Source organism: Pristis pectinata, chromosome 34 (assembly GCF_009764475.1).
Source record: "Pristis pectinata isolate sPriPec2 chromosome 34, sPriPec2.1.pri, whole genome shotgun sequence".
NCBI classification, from domain to species: domain Eukaryota; kingdom Metazoa; phylum Chordata; class Chondrichthyes; order Rhinopristiformes; family Pristidae; genus Pristis; species Pristis pectinata.
Window position 1 is genome coordinate 3,020,747 of NC_067438.1, and position 21,709 is coordinate 3,042,455.

A 21,709-nucleotide genomic window follows, 5' to 3' on the forward strand; every position below is an offset into this window, starting at 1 on the left:
AGTTTAACACGAAGGGGTCGGCTACTTACGGCGGAGGTGGAGTAAAACTTTCAGAGAATCTTTGGAGCTCTCTACTTCAAATGGCGGTGGAGCTTTTGAATACTGTGAACGCAGAGACTGAGAGATTCTTGGAAAAGCAATGAGAATGTGGAGCTGGAGTCCTGGAGTAATACAGCAAGGAAGCAGGCCCTTCGGCTCAACTCGTCCATGCTGACCAAGGTTCCTTCCTGAGCTGGTCCCATTTGCCTGCGTTTGGCCCAGATCCCTCTAAACCTTTCCTGTCCATGTACCTGTCCTTTTAAACGTTGTAATTGTCCCTGCCTCTACCACCTCGTTCCATACACCCAACACCCTCTGTGTGGAAAACCTTGCCCCTCAGGCCCCCTTTAAATCTCTCCCCTCTTACTCTAAAGCTATGCCATACCCTGGACTCCCCTACCCTGGGAAAAAGACCATGACCATCCACACTAACCGTGTCCCTCATGATTGTATAAACCACTATGTGGTCCCTCCTCAGCCTCCTACGTTCCAGGGAAAAATAGTCCCAGCCTCTCCTAAAAACTCAAGCCCTCCAGTCCCAGCAATATCCTCGTGAATCCTTCCTGCACCCTCTCCAGCTTAATGACACCCTTCCTATAGCTGGGTGACCAGAATGGCGCAGTGCTCCAAGTGTGGTCTCACCAAGGTACAGCTATAACCTAACGTCCCAACTCATGTACCCAGTGCACCTGACCGATAAAGGCCGGCGTGCCAAACCTCCTTCACCGCCCTGTCGCCACTTCCAGGGAACTACCTACCTGCGCCCCTGGGTCTCTCTGTTCTACAACACTCCCCAGGGCCCCACCATTTACTGTGCAAGTCCTGCCCTGGTTTAACTGACCAAAGTACAACCCATTGCAACGTGCGGGCCCACCAGAGTCGTGCACTGCTGTTGCAATTGGATGATGGAACAGGATGGACAGAGGGCCGAGTGGCCTTCTCCTGTATCTGGTGGCTGGGCGCGGAAAGCGGGCCACTCGGCCCATCCCCTTCCCTCGGACCAGGGTTCGCGGGGGGGGGGCGGAAGAACTGGGTGTGAGGAGGCCGGCACGGGCCTGGAAGGACGAATGGTCTCTCCCTGCCCCGCTCGTGTGGGTCTGCTGTCGACGGACGCGGCGGGGAGTGGGGGGGGTGGTGGTGGTGGGGGGGGTTACATGAATGTGGACGTTGAGGACCCCACTCCCCAGACACCGTGTGCGTCCGACCTGTGGGCTATGGGGGGTTACCTGGTCCTGCTCACAGCCACCAGCAAGGGACAGCGGTGAGCAGCAAAGGGGGTGGGTGGGTGGGCTCCCTGCCCCTCCCCGTTCCCAACACTGCCAAGGCCACCCAACAGCACCAAGCGGTGTGTGAGGGGTGGGGGCGGGGGCATGGTGGTCAGGTGACCAAACCTCCAGGAATGCCTAGATCCGGAGTTGTTGACCCCTCCCCTTCCCATCCCTGCCTGGGCAGCCTACACCCCAATGGCATGAACATTTTCCCACTTTTAGGTAACCCCCCCCCCCCCCATTTTCTTTTCTTTTCCCTCCCACCCCCAATACTCCGATCCTCCCATTTTTGTCCCCCTTCCCACCCTCCCCACCAGAATGCCCCCCCATCTGTCCCCTCCAGGCTCCATCCACCCAGTTCACACCCCCGCCCCCACCCACCCCACCCCACCCCACCCACCCATCATCTATAGAGGTGCGTAGATATTTCTGTCACCGGGCGGTGAAGCTCTGGAACTCTCTGCCCCCGAGGGTGGGGGAGGCTGGATCATTGGAGAGATTTAAGGTGGAGACAGATAAATATTTGAACCATCGAGGAATTGAGGGTGACAAGGAACTGGCACAGAAGAGAGGTTGAGGCCAGCGTAGATCAGCCACGAAGAGAACAGGAGACCACAGCTGCTGGAGTCCAGTTCAAAACAATGGACCGCAGGAAAATTCAACCGGTCGATCAGCATCGGTGGAAGGAAAAGGCATACATGCGTATCTCAAGTCAAGACTCTACATCAGGACAACAGCCACAATCATACTGAGTGGCGGTGCAGGCATGAGGCTCTGTTTCTGCACCTATGTGTTCTTGAAACGTCAGCTCTCCACGGAGGCTGCCTGACCCGCTGAGTGTTTCCAGTATTTTCTGATTTTATTTCAGGATTCCAGCATCAGCTGGTTTTTTCTCCCCCCTCACAAACTTTCATACACTGGGAGTGATTGTCCCCGAGTACTTTGTCGTCTGCCCTCCAGGAGGCAGGAGCCCTCAGGATGGGAGTTAAACACCGACCCAGTGTCAAGAGAGTGATTGCACTGAATATTCAGCCGAAGCGGGTTTTCCCACCCGCGTTCAAATGAAGTTTCTGACAGGACAGGTTGGTGTCAGGAAGCAGTTGCCGGTGAAGTGGAGCGAGTAAGATTCCGGGAATGAATGTACTCTCACTAGTTGGCGCTTGCTGCTAGCATTCAGATGCATAGAGTCTTTATTTATTATACGCGCGCTTTCAACGTTTTAACTTATTTTAAGAGTTATTTTCGGGTGTTAACTTTATTCTATGATGTGATGCGGTGTCAGAGCTGGAGAACAATTCTCCGTGATCGTCGGAAACCGCGTTTGTTTTGCACAAGGTCTTAATAAATTCTGTGTCAATAAAAGAGGAGCAGTCTGCGTTGTGTGCGCTTCTCATTCCCCAAGTCTCCTCTCGGCTGCCTCCCGCTGAGTCTGTGGAAGATTGCAAGGCAGGGATTGTCTGCATGTCCTATGTCTGTTTGTGTGGTGTCTTTGGGTCAGTGCATTATTGTCACCTGTATCGAGGTGCAGTGAAAAACCGTTTTGCCTGCCATCCATACAGATCATTTCATCACATCAGTGCATTGAGGTAGTACAAGGGAAAACAATAAAAGGATACAGTATAAAGTGTTAGTTACAGAGAAAGTGCAGTGCAGGCAGGCAATAAGGTGCAAGGCCATGATGAGGTCAGGAGTCCATTTTATAGTATTGGGGACCGTTTGATAGTCTTAGAACAGTGGGGTAGAAGCTGCTCTTGAGCCTGGTGGTACGTGCTTTCAGGCTTTTGTCTTCTGCCAGATGGGAAAGGAGAGGAGAGAGAATGTCTAGGGTGGGTGGGGACTTTGATTATGTTGGCTGCTTTCCTGAGACAGCAAGAAGTGTGGACAGAATCCATGGAGGGGAGGCTGGTTTCCATGATGTGCTGAGCTGTCCATAACTCTCTGCAGTTTCTAGCAGTCACGGGCAGAGCAGTTGCCATACCAAGCAGTGGTGTATCCAGATAGGATGCTTTCTATGGTACATCTAAAAAAATTGAAGGTCAGAGACCTGCCAAATTTCTTTAGCCTCCTGAAGTAGGTGCTGGTGAGCTTTCTTGGCTGTGACATCTATGTGGTTGGACCAGGACAGTGTTCTTGCTGTCCGATGTTCACAACTAGAAACTTGGAAGCTCTCAACCCTCTTGACCTCAGGACCATTGATGTAAACAGGAGTGCACGCACTACCCCCTTCCTGAAGGGAATGACCAGCTCTGTTTTGCTGACATTGAGGGAAATGTTGTCATAACATCATGTCACTAAGATCTAGCTCCTTCCTGTACTCTGACTCATTATTTGATGATACAGCCTACTACAGTGGTATCATCTGTAGACTTGTAGATGGAGTTAAAGCAGATTCTGGCCACACAGTCATGAATGTATAGGCAGTAAAGTTGGGGGCCAGGGATGCAGCCATCTGGGGCACTGGTGTATGTGGATACACAAGTCTACAGATGCTGGAAAAGAACAGAACACTACAGGCCCTTTGGTCCACAGTGTTGTGCTGACATTTTATCCTGCTCTAAGATCTAACCCTTCTCTCCCACATAGCCACATGAAAGAGAAATAGGAGGGCTATCTGAAAGTCAGAAATGTCCCTAATGTATCTGCCCCCACAACCTCTGCTGGGGGTATGTTCCACACACCCACCACTCTGTATAAAAACATACCTTCCTCCAATCACCTTAAAATTATGCCCCCTCTGCATTTTTGCCCTGGGAAAGTCTGACTGTCCACTCGATCTATGCCTCTCATCTTGTACACCTCTATTAAGTCACCTCTCATCCTTCTTTGCTCCAAAGAGAAAAGCTCTCTCAAAGCTCACGCAACCTATAAGGTATGCTTTCCAATCCAGGCAACATCCTGGTAAATCTCCTCTGCATCCTCTAAAGCTGCCACATTCTTCCTATAATGAAGTGACCAGAACTGAACACAATACTCCAAGTGCAGTCTAACCAGAGTTTTATAGAGCTGCAACATTACCTCACAGCTCTTGAACCCAATACCCTGACTAATGAAGCCCAACACACTATGTGCCTTCTCAACAACCCTATTGACCCATGCAGCAACCTTGAGGGATCTATGGACTTGGACCCCAAGATTCCTCTGTTCCTCCACACTGCTAAGAGTCCTGCCATTAACCTTGTACTCTGCCTTCAAATTCCATCTTCCAAAGTGTATCACTTCACACTTATCTGGGTTGAACTCCATCTGCCACATCAGCCCAGGCCTGCATTCTATCAATATCCTGTTGTAATCTCCAGCAACCTTTACACTACCCACACCACCAACCTTTGTCATCTGTAAACTTACAAACCCACCCTTCCACATTCAAGTCATTTATTTTAAAATAATCACTAAGAGCAGGGGTCCCAGAACAGATCCCTGTGGACCACCACTGGTCACTGACCTCCAGGCACTACCTGTCACTACCAGCATCCTGTCTTGGGTGAGCCAATTCTGAATCCACACAGCCAAGTTGCCCTGGATCCCATGCCTCCTGAGTTTGAATGAGCCTTCCATGAGGAACCTTATCAAAACACCTTACTGAGATCCATGTACACCAGAGTTAAACAGCATGGAAACAGGCCTTACAGTAAGTGACTGAAATGACAGCAATGTTATGAAAACCCATCTGATTCTTCATGTCCGAGATGGAAATCTGCCAACTCTGCTCAATCTTGCTTCTCAGTAACTTAACTGTTTCTTGTTCTGATCATCCCATTACAGGAAGGACATGGAGGCTTTGGAGAGGGTGCAGAACAGGTTCACCAGGATGCTGCTTGGATTAGAGGGCATGAGCTGTAAGGAGAGGTTGGACCAACTTGGGCTGCTTTCTCTGGAGCAGCAGAGGCTGAGGGGAGACCTGATGGAAGTTTATAAGAGGCATAGATAGGGTAGACAGTTTATTTTCCCCAGGGTCAAAATGTCTAATACTAGAGGGCATGTATTTAAGGTGAGAGGGTTCAAAGGAGATGTATGGGGCAAGTTCTTATTTATTTATATATATATATATTACACACACACAGTGGTGGGTGTCTGTAATGCGCTGCGAGGGGTGGTGGTGGAGGCAGATACAACAGAGGTGTTTAAGAGACAGATCAGCACATGAATATGCAGAGAATGGGGGGGGGGGGAGGGACATTGTGCAGGCAGAAGGGATTAGTTTAGTTAGGTGTTTGATTACTAATTTAGTTTGGCACCACATTGTGGGCCAAAGTGCCTGTTCCTGTGTTTTTCCAGGTAGTTAGGGATGGGCAGTGAGCACTGGCAAGGTCAGTGCATTCTGCAGCTCAAAGAACAGATGTGTTGAAGAACAGATCCTCCTCACATGACTCATTCTCCTTAATGTTAAGGACAAAACAGTACAGGCCCTTCAGCCCACGATGTTGTGCTGAACACCTACTCCATAATCAATCTAACCTTTCCCTCCTACACAGCCCAAAACCACTTTTCTTACTGCCATGTGCCCAAGAGTCTTTTAAATGTCCAATTGTATCAGCCACTACCACCACCCCTGGTAGTGAGTTCCAGGCACCCACCACTCTGTGCAAAGAACCTACCCCTAAACTTTCCTCCTCTGACCTTAAACTGATGTCCTCTGGTATTGGCCATTGCCACCCTGGGGAAAGGTACAGACTGTCCACTTGATCTATGCCTCTCAATCTAATACACCTCTATCAAGTCACCTCCCATCCTGCATCACTCCAAAGAGAAAAGCTGCAGCTCGCCCAACCTCTCCTCATAAGAGAACTTTAAGCCAGGCAGCATCCTGGTAAATCTCCTCGGCACCCTCTCTAAAGCTCCCACATCTTTCCTATAATGTGACCAGAACTGGACACAATTCTTCAAGTGTGGTCTAACCAGAGTTTGAGATGCAACATTAACTTGCAGCTCTTGAACTCAATCCCCTGACTAATGAAGGCCAGCACACAACCATCTGATCAACTTGTGCAGTAACTTTGAGGAATCTATGGACATGGACCCCAAGATCTGTTCCTCCACACTGTTGAGAATCCTGCCATTAGCCTTGTACTCTGCATTCAAGTTAGTTCTTCCAAAGTGCATCACTTCACTTTCCTAGAAGGAACACCACCTGCCACTTCTCCCAATTCTGCATCTTGTCTATTTCCTGTTGTAACCTACGACAGCCTTCTACATTATCCACAACACCACCAACCTTCATGTCATCTGCAAACTTACTAACCCATCCCCTCACTTCCTCATCCAAGTCATTTATATATTTAAAAAAATCACAAAGAGCAGGGTCCCAGAACAGATCCCTGCAGAACACCACTGGTCACCAACTTCCAGGCAGAATACTCTATCTACAGCTACCCTCTGCCTTCTGTGGCAAGCCAATTCTGAATCAGTTCAGCCAATTCTCCATGGATCCCAAGCCTCATGACTTTCTGGATGAGCCTTCCATGGGGAACCTTGTCAAACACTTTAGTAAAGTCCAGGTACACCACATCCACTGCTCTACCTTCATCAAATTGTTTTTATCACTTCAAAGTTGTAGGGAGAGGTGGGCAGGCTAGGACTTTATTCCTTGGAGTGTAGGAGACTTGAGGGCTGACCTTATCGAGTTGATTAAAATCATGAGGTGTGCAGAGAGGGTGAAGGTGGTCTTTCCCCCCTCCACCCCCAAGGAAAGGGAATCTCAGGATCCTTCACTGCTGATCCCCACTGAATGCATACACCATCTCATCCAAATAAACCGAATACAGGGGAAGCTCAAGTATTACAGGAAGTGTACTTAAAAATATTGGGGGGGGGCAAAGTAGGGGTTCACCCTCCCCCTTCAGAATGCTGCAGACCCAGAGATGTCCCTGACCCAGGCACCCAGAAGGCAACATACCATTCAGGAGTCTCTTTCACATCCACAGAATCTCCTGTCTGTCCCCCTTACTGTGGGATCCCCTCATCACTACCACTCTCCTCTTCTCCCCCACTTCCCTCTTGTGGGACACAACCAGGCTCAGTGCCAGAGACCTGGTAACTGCAGCTTTCACCTGGTAGGTTGTCCCCTCCAGCAGTATACCTGTTATTGAGGGGAACAGCCACAGGGGTACTCAGCACTACCTGCCTATTCACCTTCTCCTGACAGTCACCCAGCTACATGCCTCTTGCAGTTTAGGAGTGACTGCCTCCCTGTAGCTCTTATCTATGTACTCTTCAGTATCCCATAGGAGCAGAAGGTCATCCAGCTGCAGCTCCAGTTCCCTAACAGGGTCTATAAGCAGCTGCATGCACCTCATGCAGATGTAGCTATCAGGGAAACTGGATGTCTTCCAGAACTCCCAACATCTCACAAGATGAACACACCACTGACCCTGGAGCCATTATCACTACTCTAGCCTGGCACTAAAGGAACAAAAAAATCAAAGAAAGAAACTTATCAGAGACTTACCTTAACCTCTGCCTTCTCTCACTGAAGCCTCTTGAGCCAGAGCCTAAGTCCTCCAATCTAACCCTGCCCCACTCACACAACATAGCTACCCTACTGAGACCTACCTTCCTTTTATTTGCTGCTGTTAATGAGCCAATCAGCTATTAACAATCTGCAAATGTGCCTCATTTAGACTCCTGCAAGGTGAAGCTCACAGGCACAGGCACAGGCACAGAGACTCACCTTTTTTTTCAAAGGTCCCGCTCCAAATCTCACTCCAACTCCTGACTCTGCAAGGTAATCTGTTGCCCTGTGGCTGCCCCCCCCCCCCCTGTACTGAGAACACCGGGCTGCCATCTTCCATTCTGTCTGCTTCTCTGCTAGTTTCTGCCCTGCTGTTATAATACTACTGGAGAGTCCCCTGGTACAATAAGATGGACTCACAATCTACCTGGTTATGACCTTGCACCTTATTGTCTGCCTGCACTGCTCTTTCTCTGTAACTGTAACACCTTATTCTGCACTCTGTTATTGTTTTCCCTTGTACTACCTCCATACACTGTTGTAACGAAATGATCTGTATGGACAGCAGGCAAAACAAAGTTTTTCACTGCACCTCGGTACGTGTGACATTAATAAACCAATTTACCATTCCACCAATAGGTGGCACCACAGGTCACTTAATTCCTCCTGAAGGGATAAGAGCAAAATCCAGCACAGAACAGGCCCTTCGGCCCACTGAGTCTGTTCCGATCATCACACCCCCACTCTTGCACTCATCCTACCTCGGACCCACACTCCCAGCAACTGCCTCCACGTTCTACAGTTGCAGTGCGCTCAGTCCGTCCGCACAAGCAGACTCGGCCTTGCTGCAACTTCTCTCCCACATCCCATTTCCCTTCCCCCTTGTGAGCTTATCTCACTCCCCCTGAGGCGCTCCCCCACCGTTCACCTCGTCCACCCTCCTCGAAGCAAGGTCCACATTCCCAAACCTCTCCGGGCGGGCAATGCCTCCCAGAATTCCTGATGGATTTAGTGGGAGACCGTTGTAAACTTCTGCTCCCCCCCACTTGCCCACCAACCCCACCCAACCCTGTCGTGAAGCAACAGACCACCCTCAGGTCAGCGTCAGGCTGCAACCTTGCTGGTGGTGAACTCCCTGGATCAGAATCACCACTGCAAATCTCACCTCCAGCTGTAACAAACAGAGAGTTCTGGAAACACTCAGCAGGTCAGGCAGAATCTGCAACAGATTCTGGTCAGAGAGAGGAACAGCGTTAACATTCCAGCTCAAAGACCCTGTAAAGGATTTTAGTTCATTTAGTTTGTTGCTGAATACAGCAGCGTGCACTGAAATTCCTTGCTCATGTGAAGCTCACAGAGTAAAGAGTGTACACGGTAACAATAAATATAACACAGCAACAGACGCAAATTCAAAGTCAAGTTTATTGTCATCTGCCCAAGTCCGTGTGTGCACAGGTGCAGCAGCATCACAGGCACAGAGCATTAGTGACACAACATTCACAAGAAAACCATAAATTAAACATAAATTATACAAAATTATGCAAGAAAGAACACAATTAGAACAAAAAACGAAGTCCACTGCAGTGCAAAGTGGTCCCAGTGTTGCTGTACTGAGGCAGTGATTAGGGCTGTGCCGGTTGGTTCAAGAACTGAATGGTTGAAGGGAAGTAGCTGTTCCTGAACCTGGTGGTGTGGGGACTTCAGGCTTCTGTACCTCCTGCCCGATGGGAGCTGCGGGAAGATGGCACGGCCTGGATGGTGGGGATCTTTGATGATGGATATTGCCTTCTTGAGGCAGCACCTTCTGTAGATACTACTGATGATGGGGAGGGATGTGCCCGTGATGTATCGGGCAGAGTCCACTACTATCTGCGGCTTCTTATGTTCCTGTAGAACCATAAAATGGTTTACAGCACAGAAAGAGGCCATTCAGCCCATTGCCAACTCTCTACCAGAGCAGCTCCCATGTTTCCACCACCGGTCCCCAACTCTTTCTCCATTGATCTTGCCAACAGGGCAGATACAGCAAAAAAACGTTGTTTTCCGTGCCATCCAGACAGATGATGCCATGTACATGGAGGTAGTACAAAGGGAAAAGCAACAGAATGCAGAATATACATCGAACATAGAACAGTACAGCACAGGAAGAGGCCTTCGGCCCACCATGTCGTACCTAGCTAATTAAACTGGTGACGTCTCTTCCAGTTCCTTTGTGCGTTGCTCCTAATCAAACTAATCCCTTCTACCTGCACGTGGTCCATCTCCCTCCAATCCCCGCACATTCATGTGCCTATCTAAGAGCCTCTTAAATGCCTCTTATTGTATCTGCCTCCACCCCCACCCCTGGCAGCACATTCCAGGCACCCACCGCTCTCTGTGTGTAAACAACTTGCCCCGCACATCTCCTTTGAAATGTCCCCCTCTCACCTTAAATGCATGCCCTCAGGTTTTCATTTTGACCCTGGGAAAAAGATACCGGCTGTCTATGCCTCTCATAATTTTACAAACCTCTATCAGATCTCCCCTCAGCCTCCCCCACTCCAGAGAAAACAACCCAAGTTTGCCCAACCTCCCCTTATAGCCCATGCCCTCTAATCCGGGCAGCATCCTGGTGAACCTTTTCTGCACCCGCTCCAAAGCCTCCACATCCTGCCTACAATGGGGTGACCAGAACTGAATGCAATATCCAGATGGAGTATAGCGTTACAGTTATAGAGAAAGTGCAATGCAGGCAGACAATAAGGTGCAAGGGCCACGACGAGGTAGATTGAGAGATGAAGGATTCATCTTTATTGTACAGAGATCCATCCCCTTTAATTTCTCGACCAACCTGTATGAAAAGTGTTTGAAATCTCTGGGCCTGTTTGAGATCAGGAGGATGAGGGGGGGAATCTCATTGAAACCTACTGAACACTGAAAGGCCTGGACAGAGTGGACGTGGAGAGGATGTTTCCATCAGTGGGAGAGTCTAGGATCTGAGGGCACAGCCTCAGAATAAAGGGAATAAAGGAGGAATTTCTTCAGCCAGAGTGTGGTGAATCCATGGAATTCAGTGCCACAGAGAGCTGTGGAGTTCAGGTCATTGGGTGTATTTAAGGCAGAGAATGATAGGTTCTCGATTGGTAAGGGGGTTAAGGGTTAGGGGGAGAAGGCGGGAGAATGGGGTTGTTAAAAAATGGTGGAGCAGACTCGATGGGCCGAATGGCCTAATTCTACTCCTATATTTTATAGACAATAGACAATAGGAGCAGAAGTGGACCATTCGGCCCTTCGAGTCTGCACCGCCGTTTTGAGGTCATGGCTGATCCTCAACAATCAATATCCTGTTCCTGCCTTGTCCCCATATCCCTTGATTCCCCTATCTATAAGAAACCTATCTAGCTCCTTCTTGAAAGTGCCCAGAGAATTGGCCTCCGCTGCCCTCTGAGGCAGTGCATTCCACAAATTCACAACCCTCTGGGAGAAGAAGTTTTTCCTCCCCTCTGTCCTAAATGGCCTAGCCCTTATTCTTAAATCATGCCCCCTGGTCCTGGACTTCCCCAACATCTGGAACATATTTCCTGTCTCTATCTTGTCCAATCCCTTAATAATCCTGTAAGTTTCAATCAGATCCCCTCTCAATCTTCTCAATTCCAGCGTGTACAATCCCAGTCTCTCCAACCTCTCAGCATAAGACAGTCCCGACATCCCCGGAATTAACCTCATAAACCTACGCTGCATGCCCTCTATAGCCAGGATATCCTTCCTTAACCCTGGAGACCAAAACTGTACACAATACTCCAGGAGTGGTCTCACCAGGGCCCTGTACAAATGCAAAAGAATCTCTTTACTTTTGTACTCAATTCCCCTTGTAATACAGGCCGACATTCCATTAGCCTTCATCACTGCCTGCTGCACTTGCTCATTCACTTTCAGTGACTGATGGACAAGGACTCCTAGATCCCTTTGTATTTCCCCCTTACCTAACTCCACACCATTCAGATAATAATCCGCCTTCCTGTTCCTGCTCCCAAAGTGGATAACCTCACACTTATCCACATTAAACTTCATCTGCCAAGTATCTGCCTACTTACCCAACCTATCCAAATCACCTTGAATTCTCCTAACTTCCTCCACACATGCCGCACTGCCACCCAACTTTGTATCATCAGCAAACTTGCTAATGTTATTCACAATGCCTTCATCTAAATCATCAACATAGATCGTAAACAGCTGCGGTCCCAGCACCGAGCCCTGTGGCACCCCACTAGTGACGGCCTGCCATTCTGAGAAACATCCATTCACCCCTACCCTTTGTTTCCTATCCGCCAACCAGTTTTCCATCCATGTTAATACCCGCCCCCCAATTCCATGAGCCCTAATTTTACCCACCAATCTCCTGTGCGGCACTTTATCAAATGCCTTCTGAAAGTCAAGTTATACAACATCCACTGAATCTCCCTCGTCTATTTTCCTGGTTACACCCTCAAAAAACTCCAGTAGATTAGTCAAGCATGATTTGCCCTTGGTAAATCCATGTTGACTCGACCCAATCCTATCATTGCTATCCAAATATGCCATTATTTCATCCTTAATAATGAACTCTAACATCTTCCCCACCACAGATGTTAGGCTAACTGGACGATAGTTCCCCATTTTCTCCCTCCCTCCTTTCTTAAAAAGTGGGATAACATTAGCCATTCTCCAATCCTCAGGAACTGACCCCGAATCTAAGGAACATCGGAAAATGATCACCAATGCATCCACAATTTCTAGAGCCACCTCCTTTAGTACCCTGGGATGCAGACCATCTGGACCTGGGGATTTGTCAGTCTTCAGCCCCATTAGTCTACCCACCACCATTTCTTTCCTAATGTCAATCTTATGGTCAACCAGTCAAGATTTGGATCACCTCAATTAAATTTCCTCTCAGCTTTTCCTGCCCCAGCAAGGTGAGCAACCCTAGCTTCTCCTGCCTTTCTACATCACCAGGGATCAGGTCCCTAGGACACCAGCCTGTCTAGGCTGCCATCCCACCCCCGGTCACCAGATGGCAGAGGGGGAGCAGAATGGCCCATGGTGGAGTCACCAGCCCCGAGTGCGGACCGTCGGAAAAAGTAGTTGGGGGTGAAAGGGCAGCTGCTTCCCCATCCCCAGTGTTCAGAGCTCACAGAGGGACATCCACGCGGAGCCGAGGGAATAACGGCCAAAACCTTGCCAAAACACACACACACACGTGCAATCATATACACAGGCCGTCCCTGTGTTATGGACATCTGACTCACGGACACACCTACGTACTATCTAGCACCATTAATAAATTCAAAAGACCGACCGATGTACAAACGCTCGTTTCTACGAACTAGCTTCCTCTCTCTCATCACTTTTAGTTATTGTTCTTCAAGTCACAGAGTCACACACAGCACAGAAACAGGCCCTTCGGATTCTCAAGATAGCTGGTCCCACAAGCCCGCGTTTGGCCCATAACCTTCTAAACCTTTCCTATCCATGTACCTGTTCAACTGTCTGTTAAATGTTAATGTACTTACCTCAACCACTTCCTCTGGCAGCTCGTTCCATCTACTGACCACCTTCTGTGTAAAAAAAAAGTTGCCCCTCAGGTTCCTATTAAATCTCTCCCCTCTCCTCTTAAACCTGTGCCCTCTAGTTCTTGATTCCCAAACCCTGGGAAAAAGACTGAGCGCATTCACCCTGTCTCCGCCCCTCATGACTTTAGCCACTTTCTTTTCAGTCTGCTGCGCTTTTGATGCCATTCATTACAATACTGAGGAGGTGTGGTTACCATATCGAATGACATTGGTGTATTTTCCGACTTATGGACAGAATTGACTTAAGGACGTCTGTAAAAACAGAACCCGTTTGTTACGCAGGGACAGTCTGTATGTACACAGGCACACATCATACGCAGGTGCATGCATCCATGTGTACGCACATACACACAGGCACCCACAAACACGCTCACTCACACACATACATGTACACATACACAGGCACACACAGCATGGTGGTAGAGGGTTGCTTTTCAGACTGGAGGCCTGTGACCAGCGGTGTGCCGCAGGGATCGGTGCTGGGCCCACTGTTGTTCATCATTTATATAAACAATCTTGGTGAAAATGCAAGTGGCGTGGTTAGTGCGGATGGTGTGGTGAACAGTGAGGAAGGTTGTTTAAAGTTACAACAGGATCTAGGTCAACTGGGAAAGTGGACAAAGGAATGGTAGAAGGAATTCAACGCAAACACGTGTGAAGTGATTCATTTTGGGAAGTTAAACCAGGGCAGGATTTACACAGTGGACAGCTTCTATCCCACTGTTATACAATCATTGAATGGTCCTCTAGTGCGATAAGTTGGACACTTGACCTCACAATCTACCTCGTTATGGCCTGCACTGCACTTTCTCTGTAACTGAAACACTTTATTCTGAATTCTGTTATTGTTTTCCTTTGTACAACCTCAATGCACTGTCGTAACAAAATCATCCGTGTGGATGGCATGGAAAGGTTTTTCACTCTACCTCAGTCCATGTTCCTGGGCATCAACATCTCAGAAAATCTATCCTGGACCCAACACATTGACGCAATGAACAAAGAAGGCATGCCAGCGGCTCTACTTCATTAAGAGTTTGAGGAGATTTGTTATGTCACCAAAGGCTCTTGCAAATTTCTACAGACTTATGTTGGAGAATTCTGCATCACCGCCTGGTACGGAGGCTCCAATGTACAGGATCACAAGAGGCTGCAGAGGGTTGTAGACTCAGCCAGCTCCATCACGGGCACAACCCTCCCCACCATCCTGAACTTTTCCAAGAGGCGGTGCCTCAAGGAGGCAGCATCCATCATAAAGGAACCTCACCATCCAGGACATGCCCTCTTCTCGTTACTACCACCAGGGAGGAGGTACAGGAGCCTGAAGACCCACACTCAATGATTCAGGAACAGCTTCTTCCCCTCCGCTGCCTTTTTATTTTGAACCATTTATTTATTTTGTAATTTCTAGTAATTTTATGTCTTTGCGCTGCACTGCTGCCGCAAACAACACATTTCACATCATATAAGTCAGTGATAATATATCTTATTCTGATAATAAACAATTTACTAATTTATTTGGTGCTGAGAGCTTGAAAATCCCACGTAAAAGATCCTCGCGTCTTTCGTAGCACACCCTGTCTGCCTCTCTCCCCTGTCTGCCTCTCTCTTTCTCTATAGCTTCATCTGTCTCTCTCTACTTCTGCAGCTCTCTATCTCTCTCACTGTTTCATTATCGTTCTCTCTGCTTATTCAAGTCTCCCTGTTTCTCTCCTCCTCTCTGGAGTCTGCTGGGGAATGAGAATTTAAGAGGGAGGGGTTTGGGGGACAAGGTACCTTGCCTGAGGCTGGGTTCAGTAAAGGTGGGGAGAGGGTCCACGCCTTTGCAAAGAAGGGGAACTAGTGAAGGTGTGATTGATTGCAAATAACATGGGACAGAGGTAAACACAGAGTGTATTCAGGCATGTGAGTGATAACGAGCTTAACTCATGTCCATATCTTCACTACAGTAAGACAATCTCACCATTATGATGGAATAAAACCAGAGAAGTGGCAAATATCAACACTGAACATAATTGGCCTCAGGACTCTGCTGTCATTCGAGTGTGAACTAATAACCGGGGAGGAGTGGGGGGGTGGGGTGGGGGCGTGTAGTGGGGATACCTTGGAACTGGCCACAGTTCAAATGGCAGCCTGGGGGCTTAGCAGCAAGGGTTCAAATCCTGCTGCAGACTCTCAGAGTGAAGGGCACGACTGACCTGTGGAGGAAGTCTTTGCGGAGGAGTTGCAGGGTTCGATCCCGACCTCCGCTGCTGCCTGTGTGGAGTTTGCATGTTCTCTCCCGTGACCGGGTGGGTCTCCCCCGCGTGCCCCCACATCCCGAAGAAGTGTGTGGGTTGGTAAGTGGTAGAATCTGGGGGGAGTTGATGGGAACGTGGGAGAGTAAAATGTCGGATTAGTGCAAATGGGTGGTTGATGGTTGGCATGGTGGGCCGAAGGGCCTCTTTCCGTTTTGTCTTTCTAAATATTTCAGTCTTCAAGCCTTCGACCTCGCCTCCAGCTGGGCCCCTATCCTGGTCACAGCACGGAAACAAGCCCTTCAGCCCAACTCGTCCATGGTGTCTTCTTGAGCGGGTCCCATTTCCTGCCTTTGGCCCACATCCCTCGAAACCTTCCCTATCCAAGTACCTGTCCGCTGTAACTGTGTCCGCCTCCGCCACTTCCTCTGGCAGCTCGTTCCACACACCCACCGCCCCCTGTGTGAAGAAGTTCTCCCTCAGGTCCCCTCTCACTTTAAGCCTGTGCCCTCTAGTTTTGGACTCCCCCACCCTGGGAGAAAGACCTGTGACCGTCCACCTTATCTACGTCCCTCATGACTTTATATACCTCTACAAGGTCACCCCTCACCCTCCTACACAGGGAGAAAGCCCCGGTTTATCCAGCCTCTCCTTAAAACCCAACCCCTCCAGTCCTGGTAACACCCTGGTGAATCTTCCCCACCCCCTCTCCAGCTTAATGACGTCCTTCCTGCAGCTGGGCGACCAGAACTGCACGCAGTGGGTGCGGTCTCAACAAAGTCTTCTCCTGCTGTAACATGGCGTTCCAACTCATGTCCTTAGTGCCCCGATCGATGAAGGCAAGTGTGCCAAACACCTCCTTCGCCACTTTGTCTACCTCTCAGGGAACTATGTACGTGTTCCCCTCGGTATCTCAGTTCTACGACGCTCCCCAGGGCCCTGCCACTCGCTGTGTATATCCTGCCCTGGTTTAACTTCCCAAAAAGCATCACTTCACACGTATCTATGTTGAATTCCTTCTGCCGGTTTCCTTTCTCAGTTGATCTCGATCCTGCTGTAACTTCAGACAACCTTCCTCACTGTCCACCACACCACCAATGTTGGTGTCAGCAGCAAGTTTACTCATCATGTCACCCACATTCTCATCCCAATTATCCAGCCCACGTTGTGTGTCCGGGACCCTCTCCCCAGTCACGGCCCATGTTGGGGGGTGGGGGAGGCAGTCTCAGTGCCACCGGCGTTGTCGTGGTTACACGGCTCAGCGGGGGCGGTGTAAACCCAGACCACACGTGCCGGCTGTGGTTCACCCGAGTGTAGCCAACCGGTAGCCCCGGCTCACAGACTGTAACCGTTCACTTCCTGCCGTGCGTGACCTCAGTTTGTCCCCGCCGCTCCCTCAGAGGTAAACGCTCCGCCTGCTCAGTGTGCCAGGGAGTGGGGGCAGAGTGTTCGTGTTCTGTCCCCCCACCTGTCCGGCTGTTCCCTCCCCATCTCCCTCCCTCTCCCACCTCCTCCCTCTCTGTCCCACCTCCCTCCCTCTCCCTCCTCCCTCTCCCCTCTCCCACCTCCTCCCTCTCTGTCCCACCTCCCTCCCTCTCCCTCCTCCCTCTCTCCCACCTCCCTCCCCCTCCCCATCTCCTTTTCTCTCCCCCCTCTGTCCCTCTCCCCCTTTCCTCTCCCTCTCCCCTCGCCCTCTCCCACCTTTCTCCTGCTCTCTCCCCTCCCCCCTCCCTCCCACCCTCTCTCCCTTTCGCTCTCTACTCCACCTCCCTCCCTCCCTCCCCCTTTCCTCTCCTCCTCTTTTCCGCTCTCTCCTCCCTCCCTCCCACTACTGAGCTCTCCCCTCCCCCCATTCTTCCTTCTCTCTCCCACTCTCTTCCTCTCTCTCTCCCTTCCTCTCTCGCTCCCCTCCTCTCCCTTCCCCCTCTACCCTGCTCCTCCTCTCTCCCTCTTCCCCCACCCACCCGCCCTCTCCCATCTCCCTCTCCCACCTCCTCCCTCTCTCCCTCTTTCTCCCTCTCCCTCTCCGCTTTGCCCCTCTATCCACCCTCCCTCTCTCCCACCTCCCTCCCTCTCCCACCCTTCACTCCTTCCTTCCCCTCTCTCCTTTTCTCTCCCCCTCTGTCCCTCTCTCTCCCCCTCCTCCTCTCCCTCTCCCCCCTTTCTGCTCTCCCCACCCTCTCCCCTCTCCGCTGCTCTCTCCCTTCCCCCTCTCCCCCCTTTCTCTCCCACTCCGTCTCTCCCTTTCGCTCTTCTCCACTCCACCTCTCTCTCCCCTCCCCCTTCCTCTCCCTCCCTCCCCCTCATTTCCCCTCTCTCCTCCCTCCCTCCCTCCCACTCCTGTGCTCTCCCCTCCCCCTCGCTCCCCCTTTTTCTCTCTCCCTCTCTACCCTGCTCCCCCTCTCTCTCCCTCTTTCCCCACTTTCTCCCTCTCTCCCCTCCTCTCCCCCTCCCTATCCTGCTCCTCTCTCCCTCTTCGCCCACTTTCTCCCTCCCCCTCTCTCTCCCCCCTTCCTCTCTCCCCTCTCTCTCCCCTCCTCTCCCTCCCCTCTCCCTCTCTACCCTGCTCCCCCCTTTCTCCCTCTCTTCCCCCACTTTCTCCCTCTCCCCCTCTGTCCCCTTGCTCTCTCCCATCCTCTCTCCCACCTCCCCCTCTCCCCTCTTGCTCTCCCCAAAGTCTATCTACCCACGTGTCCAGCTACCTGTCGATCGCTCTCTCTCTCTGTCAGTCATTCCATCTCTGCCTCCCTCTGCATCTATCTATCGGTCTTTGCATCATATTTCTCCCATGACAGAGAGGAAGACTGTTTGGCCCATCGAGTTAATGGCAGCTCTCAGGACATCCCGTTGATCCCATTCACCCACATACTTCTCAGTGTTGGGATGCTGGTGTGGCGCCTGTCAGTGACACGGTGTGTCTGACGGTAGGACTCAGAGTAACTGGTACCGCGGTTTGTTTGTCCTTTCTGGGAATCTGGAGCATCCTTGATCCAAGGGACCACCCAAGGAGACAGTCAATGCACTGCGAGAGGAGGTGACCTTCCCTGTAACTTTATTCTCTCTCACAGGCCCATTCACTCCCCCCGATTTTTGCACCACCCACCCACACTCAGGGCAATTCTCAGTAACCAATAAACCCACCGACCCCCATGTCTGTGGGATGTGGGAGGAAAGTGGGTCACCCGGGGGAAGCCCACGTGGAGAACGTGCGAACTCCACACACAGACGGTGCCGGAGGTCGGGATCGAACCCGGGTCGCTGGGGCTGTGAGGCAGCGGCTGTACCCGCTGCACCAGTGTAACTCCCCTGGCAGCAAGTCAGTCAGTATCTGTCTATTGACTTCTGACTCGCACAGCAATTCAGGAACAGCTTCTTCCCCTCCGCCATCAGATTTCTGAACGGTCCATGAACCCATGAACACTACCTCGTTATTCCTTTTTTTTTGCACTATTTATTTATTTTATGTCTTGCGCTGTACTGCTGCCACAAAACAACATTTCACATCATATACGTCAGTGATTCATTCTTCCTTTTGTGTTATTTATCTATTTCTCTGTCTGCACAGTTTGTCTGTACGAGGGAGAGAAAATGAGTGTGTGTTTGAGGGAGAGAGAGTGTGCAAGAATGTATGTGTGTTTGTGTGTGTGTGTGTGTGTGTGTGTGTGTGTGTGTGTGTGTGTGTGTATTCATGTTTGCCATAGCATTATGCAGCAGGCAAACAGGTCCTTCGGCCCATCCCAGTTATGCCAACCAGCTAGAAGGGGGGAGAAGAGAGAATGCCTGGGGTTGGTGAGGTCTTTGCTTATGTTGGTTGCTTTACCGAGGCAGTGAGAAGTGTAGACAGTTTCCGTGATGTGCTGGGCTGTGTCCAGAACTCTCTGCAGTTTCTTGCGTTCACGGACAGAGCAGTTCTCATACCAAGCTGTGAAGCATCCGGATCACCCTCAATAAAAACTGGTGAGGGTGAAAGGGGACATGCCAAATTTCTTTAGCCTCCTGAAGAAGTAGAGGCACTGGTGAGCTTTGTTGGCCGTGGCATCTACGTGGTTGGACCAGGGCAGGCTATTGGTGATGTTCACTCCTAGGAACTTGAAGGTCTCAACCCTCTCGACCTCAGCACTGTTGATGTAAACAGGAGCTCAGCAAACAACTCAACAAACACTCTCCACACTGTCCCACCTAAAGGTCCCAGGGCAGTTAAAGCTTGGGGTAGATACAGAGTAAAGCTACACAGTCCCATCCAAGAATCCCAGGGCAGAGACAACACAGACTAGACACAGAGCAAAGTTCCCTCTAAACATCCTGTCACACACTCCCAGGACAAATAGCTTGCCGGTTAGGAATAGCATAAAACTCCCTCTGCACTGTCCTATCAAAGAATCCCAGGGCAGAGACAACACAGATTAGATACGGAGCAAAGTTCCCTCGAAACATGCCATCACAGACTCCCAGGACAAATAGCGCAGGGGTTAGGCACAGGGTAAACTCCCTCTGACATTGTCGGGATAGTGTGGGTAGGGCAAGATACAGACCGAATCTGCTTTACACAGTCCTATTGCAGCACCCAGTGCCTTTGATGGACGTAGGTGACTTTATCTGCTCCATGACTCAGTCACTCAGGCCCTGAATTTGGACAACATCACCCAGAATTGTTTTGTTCAAATCTCCTGTGTTGAAACTCTCAGTCGCAGATGAGCTTCGGGGAAATGATGAAAGGGAGAGTTGTGCAGGAGGGAGTTTTGTGCAACAGTTCGAGAGTACCTGTGCCCTTTGTTGTGGGATGGTGTGCTCTCCCTCCCACCCAGCCCCGACCTGCTTCGATGAAGTTCTTGTAAATCGTCAAGGATGTGGTTTGTACGAGAAAGAAAAGGCTGTGTGTGTGTCTCTCCTGTTTGTTGGCTGTCAGACAGTCAATCTGCAGCTCAGTCTGATTCGACGAGGTGTTGGTACGCTAACCTCTAATTCTCAGGTGATCCTGGTGGTGGTGGGTGGGAGGGTGTGGAGACAGTGGGGAGAGAGGGGATTTCCCACCCTGGGGTGCAGCACCCAAGCAGCTTTGCGATCTTTGCGGAAAAGTACAACCAGAGAGTGCTGGAAATAGTGCCTCAAAGAATGTCGGCGTTACAGCCACCTGGGTTAAAAGTTCAGCTCCCTGAGCTCGCTTTGGAGGTAGGGAGGGTCAGAGAGGTGGCCAGAAATCAGGGCGAGGGGTGGAGGGACAGCCCTGGGTCTACACTGGTGCAGAGAGGGCAGGAGAGGGAAATTTTCATGGATGGTAGGTACACTGCCAATCACTAACGCCTTATGGTAACTATATCACAGGGGTAAGGTGTCACATGTTTCATAAATCAGGATTAATGTAGGACTAATGCAGATGTTCTCTCTTCTCCCCTCTCCCACTGGGCAGGAGATACAAAAGCCTGAAAGTACGTACCACCAGGCTCAAGGACGGCTTCTACCCCACTGTTATAAAACTATTGAACGGTCCCCTGGTACGATAAGATGGACTCTTGACCTCATAATCTACCTCATTATGGCCTTGTTCCTTATTGTCTGCCTGCACTGCACTTTCTCTGTAATGGTAACACTTTATTCTGCGTTCTGTTATTGTTTCCCCTCGATGCACTGATGTGATGAAATGATCTGTATGGATGGCATGCAAAAGTTCCCTGTACCTCGGTACGTGTGACAATGATAAACCAATTTACCAATAGGTGGTTGATTGTTGGCACAGACTCGATGGGCGGAAGGGCCTGTTTCTGTGCCGTGTGGCTCTATGACTTTAGAGCCACTCTTCCTCTCACGTGTCTCGTCGACTGCCCTTTGAGGCTCATTCTCACTCACCCACACTGAGGGGGACCCTACAGCGGGCAATTAATCTAGCCACCCACATGTCTCTGGGATGTGGGAGGAAACTGGAGCACCCGGGGGAAACCCACGGGGTTACTGGGAGAGCGTGCATACTCCGGATCAAGTAATGTAAGGATCGAACCTGGGTTACCGGAGCCGTAAGGCAGGACGAACCACTGGGACACTCTGCTATCCACCTGGTTCATGATTGCCCTTTGGGGTGTTGAAGTTCAAGTTTATTGTCATGGGCATTAATACCCAGGGTATAAAAGCCATGAAAAG